Genomic DNA, 6,833 nt, shown 5'->3' on the forward strand with positions numbered 1-6,833 from the left:
CAATGAATGCAAAAGTTACTTTGTTCTTCTTACCTCAGCCAGGGCCGGATTTAGGCATGTTCAAGCTGTGCAACTGCACAGGGCCACCAAACGCCAGGGGCCACCCCACCAATATATATCCTTAATTTAATAATCCTCAGAGGATGGATACATATTTGCGTGGCGGCCCCTGGCAGGGATTTGGTGGCTCCGGCTCTGTTCCACTTCCAAACACCCTGACTCCCCCCTCTTCACTGGCCTCCGTGCTCCGCCCCGACCTCCTCTTCCGGGCCCCCCACCTACGCTCCCTGGCCAGGAGTCCAGGACCACCATGAGCCTAGAGCCGCCCCTGCCTCAGCCCTCCATAGAACTGATGTAGTTTGTTTATTGAGTGGGTAGGGCAGCAGTAGCATTCAGTCAGTAGCAAAACAAAATATGATGCCATGAACGTACAATTTCGTGTTAGTTAGTATGCACAAAGTTAAGCATGTCTCCTCCTTGTGATCTATGCATTTTGCTGGCAAAAAATGAAAAAGAAATGGCTACTTACAGATAATTGATTGATTACCCCATTCTTGAATCTGTGGTGTTGTTCAGGTCTTACTGCCTCTGTGTTACTTAGTAATCTGCAATCAGAATGTTTATGGAACATTTGATTTGTTTTCTCCAAGTACACTAGTCAGTGAATCATGCAAGGCAGTAGTCATTTGGTAGACCAATGTTTGTTTCTTTTAATGTTGTAGCAGTGGTTTTTGAAATGCTGTCTATGTTTCACAGCACTCAATGTTTTCTCTTTCTTTATTATTTCTTACATGAACCACAGAACCCAGGGGCAAGCAGAAGGCTGGGACCGAGTCGGCGGGTGAACGTGAACCACAGGCACAGAGCTCCTCTACTGAGGATCCTGCTGCTGTCCCTAGTAAGTCCAACAGTGTTTTCTTTTGGAACAATGATATTTCCCTAACTTTCTAACGGAGCTTTTTTTCCAACCGATTAATGACATTTCACCTAACTAAATTTTGACAAATGCTTGTATTTGTTTTATGTTTTCAAAATTTTGGGTATTACTATCTGTCCCTGCCTTTCTGTTCCTTGAAAGAGCCTCTCTTATGACTCTCTGTGCTACTACTAGACTGTCTGTAGGTAAGCTTGCCCTGTTGCCCACTCTTTAGTTAAGGTATCAATCTTTTCAAAAAATCTGTGATCGAATAGCGGAAGGCACAGGGTCCACTCCTGTCTTATGCTTTTTCCTCTGTAATGTCTCTTCTTTGCCAATTGACACCAACCAAGTATGCATCCAGATGTTGGTCTACTATTTTTGTAAGCGTTAGTAATGAATACCACTACTACTCTTGCGGGTATTCTTCTATGCAGTCACATACATAACTATGTATGCACCCCAAAATTGGATGTTGTTGTTGATAGGCAGGTTGGACCTTACTTACTTACAGTCTTACACCTCAGTCACAGAACTCAGAGGAACCCACAATTCAATGAACGACAACCTATATGGGCTCAGTCATTGGTCAATTATTCAATTACCCCTTTCCTGAACCCCAATATGAAGATGCCAAATGCTTTTATTACACAATCCATAACCTAAGTAACCCCCTTTTGCTCACTCTCTCGTGTAAGTCTACAAGACAACAGACACTGAAAATATACTTCCGAGTCAATGTGGTACTTCAAAACCTTTATTTTGTTAGAAGTAACTAAGTAAGTAACATCAATGTTTTTAAGTTGTTCTGTGAAATGCGTCAAGGGCAGGGCCACCAGAAAAAATCCAGAGTTAAAAAAGGCTGAATAAAAAGTAATCTACATTTGTACAGCTACCAGCGCACGATAGGGAAATGTGGGAAATGTCGGAGACCCCTCACCATTGAACGTATACTGGTTGCATATGCCTCTTTTTGGTAAGCTCTGGAAATCTTTGCTTCGTAGAAGGAAATCTTCTCATCTGCCGAAAGATAATGACAAAAGTGGTGCACGTTAGACAGTATGAAAACATTACATACATTTATTCAACTTTTTAGCTGTCATGCTAAAAAAAAGGTGTAACCTGAGGCTGTAAGGAAATTCCACAATCCACATTCAAAAAGTAAATACGGGCCTTTCTATTTTCCGAACTCTTCAGGTGTATGCTTTGAACTATCATGTGGCCTCAAAGGCGTCTTCTCGTACTGCGCAACAAGCTGTGAGGTAGCATGCGCAAAACTGTAGACATGTCATTGATGTACAAACTGGTTAGGTTACATGGTTCAGTCTAACTTTCCAAGGACTAGACTAGAGTAGCAGTATAGATGAGATGAGCTTGGGTACCATACCATACCAAACAAATGCTAATATGTGTAGTGTGTTACTTACTCTGCTGTACTAGGCAATGTGGACTACTACTGATTACGTTGTACTTAACTGTTTTGCAGAACTCCGTTTTTGGTGAACAAGTACAATGGGGGCTGTGCATCCATCTAAAAAGGTGTACTTAATTACTTATTTTTATTTTTGCAGAACCGGTACCATCCACCAGTGCCGACGGGGGCAGCGGCGCTGCAACGGCGGCAGCAGAGGCGATCCCGGAGGGGAATGGAGGACCACCAGAGGCACCTACAGCAGCACCGGCAGCAGCGGGGGAGGAGACAACAACGGTGGGCGATGGTAAGTTACATTCAATAGTGATCCGCATTACTTGGTGGGTGGGGAAAACTTCCTCACTGTACTCTGATATTTATAATGAACTTGAAGTTCTACTGGACAATATATGACGCCACCGTTGTCATTACCAAGCTTAGCAAAAGCATTACCACCGGCGAGAATTGATAAAATAAGTTATACAGGCCTCTTCTATGTGACTACAACTCAGCTGTGAAAGGTTGGTGGCAGACTGAAAAAGTCTTATCCACAACATTACATGACCGCGATGGATTAACATGAGATTGATTTTAAGTATGATGAAAGGAGCAAGGAAAAAGCTCCAATCATATAATATAGAAGGATACTTTGGAATCAGCAATGCAGGTGTTTGAGAGCAGTTGGATGCGTGGGTTGTTGTGGAAGCATAGAAAGGGGAAAACACAGCTGCCTGCGTGGGTGGGAGACACATCCAATATCGGTGGTTACTGGATAGTGGATACTAGTGTTGGCAGCGGTGTTTTGGTTAAACCCAAAGGCAAGGGAAGGAGGGGACGACTGGATGCATTCCGGGTCGTTGCTGGCGAAACACAAACCACCTAACGTTTGTTGGCGATATAAAGAATGATAGTCTCTAGAGTAGACATTTACTAGTACTAGCTGGCCACTGTTAATTAATGTTAGTTGGAGACTGTCACTTTTCCCGGAAGCACAGAGTATATGATATAAAAAAACGAGATATGAAAAAGACAGGTGTTCGTATGTGACCGCTGAAGTACACCCATGCTACCTATGTTACTAGGGCAGGCATAATGCCGTGCCAAAAAGGCAGACAAATGAAGTATATAAGGCGTAGAATGTTCAAGATAGATAAAACAACATTTTAGGTACTCAACTTGCTTGCTATTGCTACTGTACTGTGCCGCCCACTATGTGTTGGATCCATGTTGTGTTCTTGATTTGCTGGGGTTTTTGATTACAACAATTCTGTCTCTTTCTTTATAGTTACTCCTTCTAAACCAACGAGGAAGGAGCTGGCAGTCCGGGCCCGTCAGCGGAAACTGCAGGCCATCGTTGAGGCCTACCGCCGGCTGGTGGCTCAGGCCGAGGAGGAGGAGGAGGAGGCGGCGGCAGCAGCTGCTGCCTCTTCCAATGCCCCGGCCCCCAAGCCTGCAGGAGTACGTCGGCGTGGTCAGGCAGCCGCCCGCCGCCAGATTTTCCCCGCATCGTCCACCCCCCCACAACAACATGGCTGCCAATGTAGGTGCCGCCAGTTCCAGCGAAAAATTCTCCTCCGGGTAGCCAGGCTGGAGGCTCAAAGCAGTCAGACTAAAAAACAAATAGAGGAGCGTGTAAAGATCCTGGTGGATCAACACTTAAAAGCCCGCCGGCTATGAGATGGACCCTGTTTGCCCCTTTTTCAATCCTTTTGTTGGTGGGTGGGAATTGGGTGTTGGGTTTTTACTTTTTTTTTACATGACATTGAGCGTGGGAATTTGGTTGGGGTTAGGGGAGGCGGGTAGGGGGACAGCTGTGGTGTAGGATTTATATATATTTTATTTTTGTATCATCTTTAGTTATATATTACATTATGTTAAAATAAACGAGACACAAAGTTAAGTTAAAAAGAAAACATTTGAAGTTCATTTGCGTTTCTTGTGGGGTTGGAGGGGGGAGTGTTTCACCAAATAATGTACGTTGTGCAACCTCGCAAGGTTTAATTTGGCCATGCAGGTCGGCGGACAGTGCTTTTTAATAATAAAATATATTGCCCACATCTTTAACATGCAAACAGATAGATGCAGTAAACCCTCACCGAGTTATATTTGTAGTATTAGAAGAACGACCAGTCTGTCTTGCGTTATACCTCACTGCAAACTTATCTTACCTGTGATTGCTGATGAGATGATGATGATTTATCATGAAGTGTGGCACTGCAAGGGCTGCATTTGATTTCCAAGACAATGGCGAAGAATCTGTGGTTCAGAATCAGAACTTCTGTGATAGTAGTAGACAGACCCTGCCAGTAGCGACAAAAAGAAAGAGACAGTCATTTGCGTGACAGACAATGTGGGGGTAGTATAAGTAAGTACAGTACATTGCATGGGTGACCCAATATTGCAACTGCTAAACTGAAACAAAACAATGGTTTTGGGGACTGGAAACTAAGTGCAAGAGAAGATAAGAAGTTCAACTTTACTTGTAGTACTCACGGCAACGTCAAACTTTTCTAAATCATAATGCTTTACACTTTAAACCCAAAAAATTACGCCAATTCATTAGATGCATTCGTTGTTTGATGTTAATGGTAAATTATTTGGCGTTATACACAGAGCTTGAGTTGGGAAGCCGCAGAAGATCCTGGCCATGCCTTGTTGACATTTCACTATTGTTGCTTTGACCACATCTGCCCCAGCAAGCGCGTGATCAAATTGTTGGTGTATATTTAATGTAAGAAACATCACACCTCAATGTAACCACGCAGCCCGGGGGAAGAGGGTTAGGGTTTGTTTAATGGATGGGTACGGGGGTTTTGGGAAAGGTTTGAGAAAGAAAAACAGTACGCATGGAGATTGGAGACAACAAAAGCAAAACAATGAAGACGATGATTTATGATGTTGATCCGCTAGCTAATGATTGTAAGCAATGGACGTAAGAAAAGGACACGCTGAATATGATTCTTGGTTTCCCGCCGCAATCCAATTGCTTGATGATGAGGATTTGTGGTAAGGGTGAGAGTTGATGCTCATACTATAAAGCAGTGGGTGAAAGATGTCCAGCCTGAAAAAGAAAAGGCAAATACAAAAGAATGTGAATGACCTAAACAAATTTTAATACAGTGAAGATAAAAAAAACAATACAAGAGGAGTAGTCGTATGAGAGGACTTTCAGACTGAGGCGGCTTGGATTTAATTTGTATAAGTCTACTAGTTGCATATCATTTTTAATCTAGAAGTACAAAAAAAGACAGGAGCCAGCACACAACAACAGGCCCACGACGACACAGGTTTGGCCGTTATACAAACTGCATTTCCCTAAAAATTTCAGAGCCACAGAAAGGTGAATGAAATTGAAAAAGCAACCTAGCATTTACAAAATTAATCAACAAAATCAATGCGTCATTCTCAGTCATCAATCATACCACTATTGTACTCTACCACAGCACTGTGCACAAACATGTAGTAGCCTGGGTCTCCTGTGCTGTGACTTTTATTACCTTGTATTCCACTCCAAGAAACATCGTGCATCAATCAGCTCAGATCCAACTGCCTGACAGCAAAGATATGGTGGTCACCATCATTATCATCAGCAACTCAGTCTGTAGTGAGTGACTACGATAAATTAAGTCCTGACTGCATCTGTAGTAGTAGGAACACAAGTGCGTAAATAATTTCTATTATTAGTAAATAACATGGAAAAATTGGCTATCACATGAGTCTGAACTGAAGTTACTAGTATACTTCAACTCCATGCACATTAGCTCAGAGTCAGCAAAAAAATACATCCAATGCAATGCATGGCATCATTCATTTTTATACCTGTTTTGCTCTTCTCTTTCACTGTCAGAAGATTGATCACAGATGCTGCCGAGCCTTTGTAATGCGAGTCATCACAACAAGTTGACTTCAGTTGTGGATGCCTGCTCAAGTTTCTTTTGACACAGAAGAGTCGTCTCTGAATGCCTGCAGACAGAGGTGGTAGCCTTAAGAGTAAGACTCAGCAAGGCAGTTATTATGAGTTGCAGATTTCAAATGAAATAGAGGATGGCTGTCGTCATGTACGGTTCACTTATTATGGAGGGACTGTTAGAGGCTACATTATTGTTATTGTACTATACTCCATCTACAACATCAAATGTATGGCTGCCAAGATGGAATTGTATTGACTTGAGTGGGAGTCAAGAAGATGGAGCAAGACTCTGAGGAGTGCAGTCAACATGGAACATAAATGCACAGGCGTGCAACTCCAGGAGGTAACTAAAAAAGATACAGCGAAAATAAATGCACAGGTGTGCAACTCCAGTAGGTACATTAAAAGAATGAGTGGTGGGGATGGATTTGGTTGAGCTTTTTATTTTAAGATTAGCAGTTTTGCACCAGAAAGTCATTTTTAATAAGAAAATAAATAACACAAATAAAAGAAGGGAAAAAGTCACAATTTAACAGCCTATTGGTCAGGGAAGAGGTGCTCGTCCTCAAACTCTGTGGGTCCGGACAGCAGTAGGT

The 6,833-nt window shown here is 42.7% G+C and overlaps 2 long non-coding RNA genes across 2 annotated transcripts; one reads left to right on the forward strand and one right to left on the reverse strand.

Moving 5' to 3' along the window:
• Positions 1–658: 658 nt before the first annotated feature.
• Positions 659–3,881, forward strand: LOC147668288 (uncharacterized). Its single transcript, XR_015304133.1, has 3 exons — positions 659–898; positions 2,488–2,634; positions 3,613–3,881. It is a non-coding gene; the product is annotated as an uncharacterized LOC147668288 (long non-coding RNA).
• A 1,419-nt stretch (positions 3,882–5,300) lies between these two features.
• LOC147668289 (uncharacterized) lies at positions 5,301–6,292 on the reverse strand. The gene is made up of 3 exons (XR_015304134.1): positions 6,147–6,292; positions 5,825–5,966; positions 5,301–5,388 (listed from the first exon to the last, which is right to left on the reverse strand). It is a non-coding gene; the product is annotated as an uncharacterized LOC147668289 (long non-coding RNA).
• Positions 6,293–6,833: the final 541 nt, after the last annotated feature.

Source organism: Lissotriton vulgaris, unplaced genomic scaffold, assembly GCF_964263255.1.
Source record: "Lissotriton vulgaris unplaced genomic scaffold, aLisVul1.2 SCAFFOLD_1140, whole genome shotgun sequence".
NCBI lineage: Eukaryota > Metazoa > Chordata > Amphibia > Caudata > Salamandridae > Lissotriton > Lissotriton vulgaris.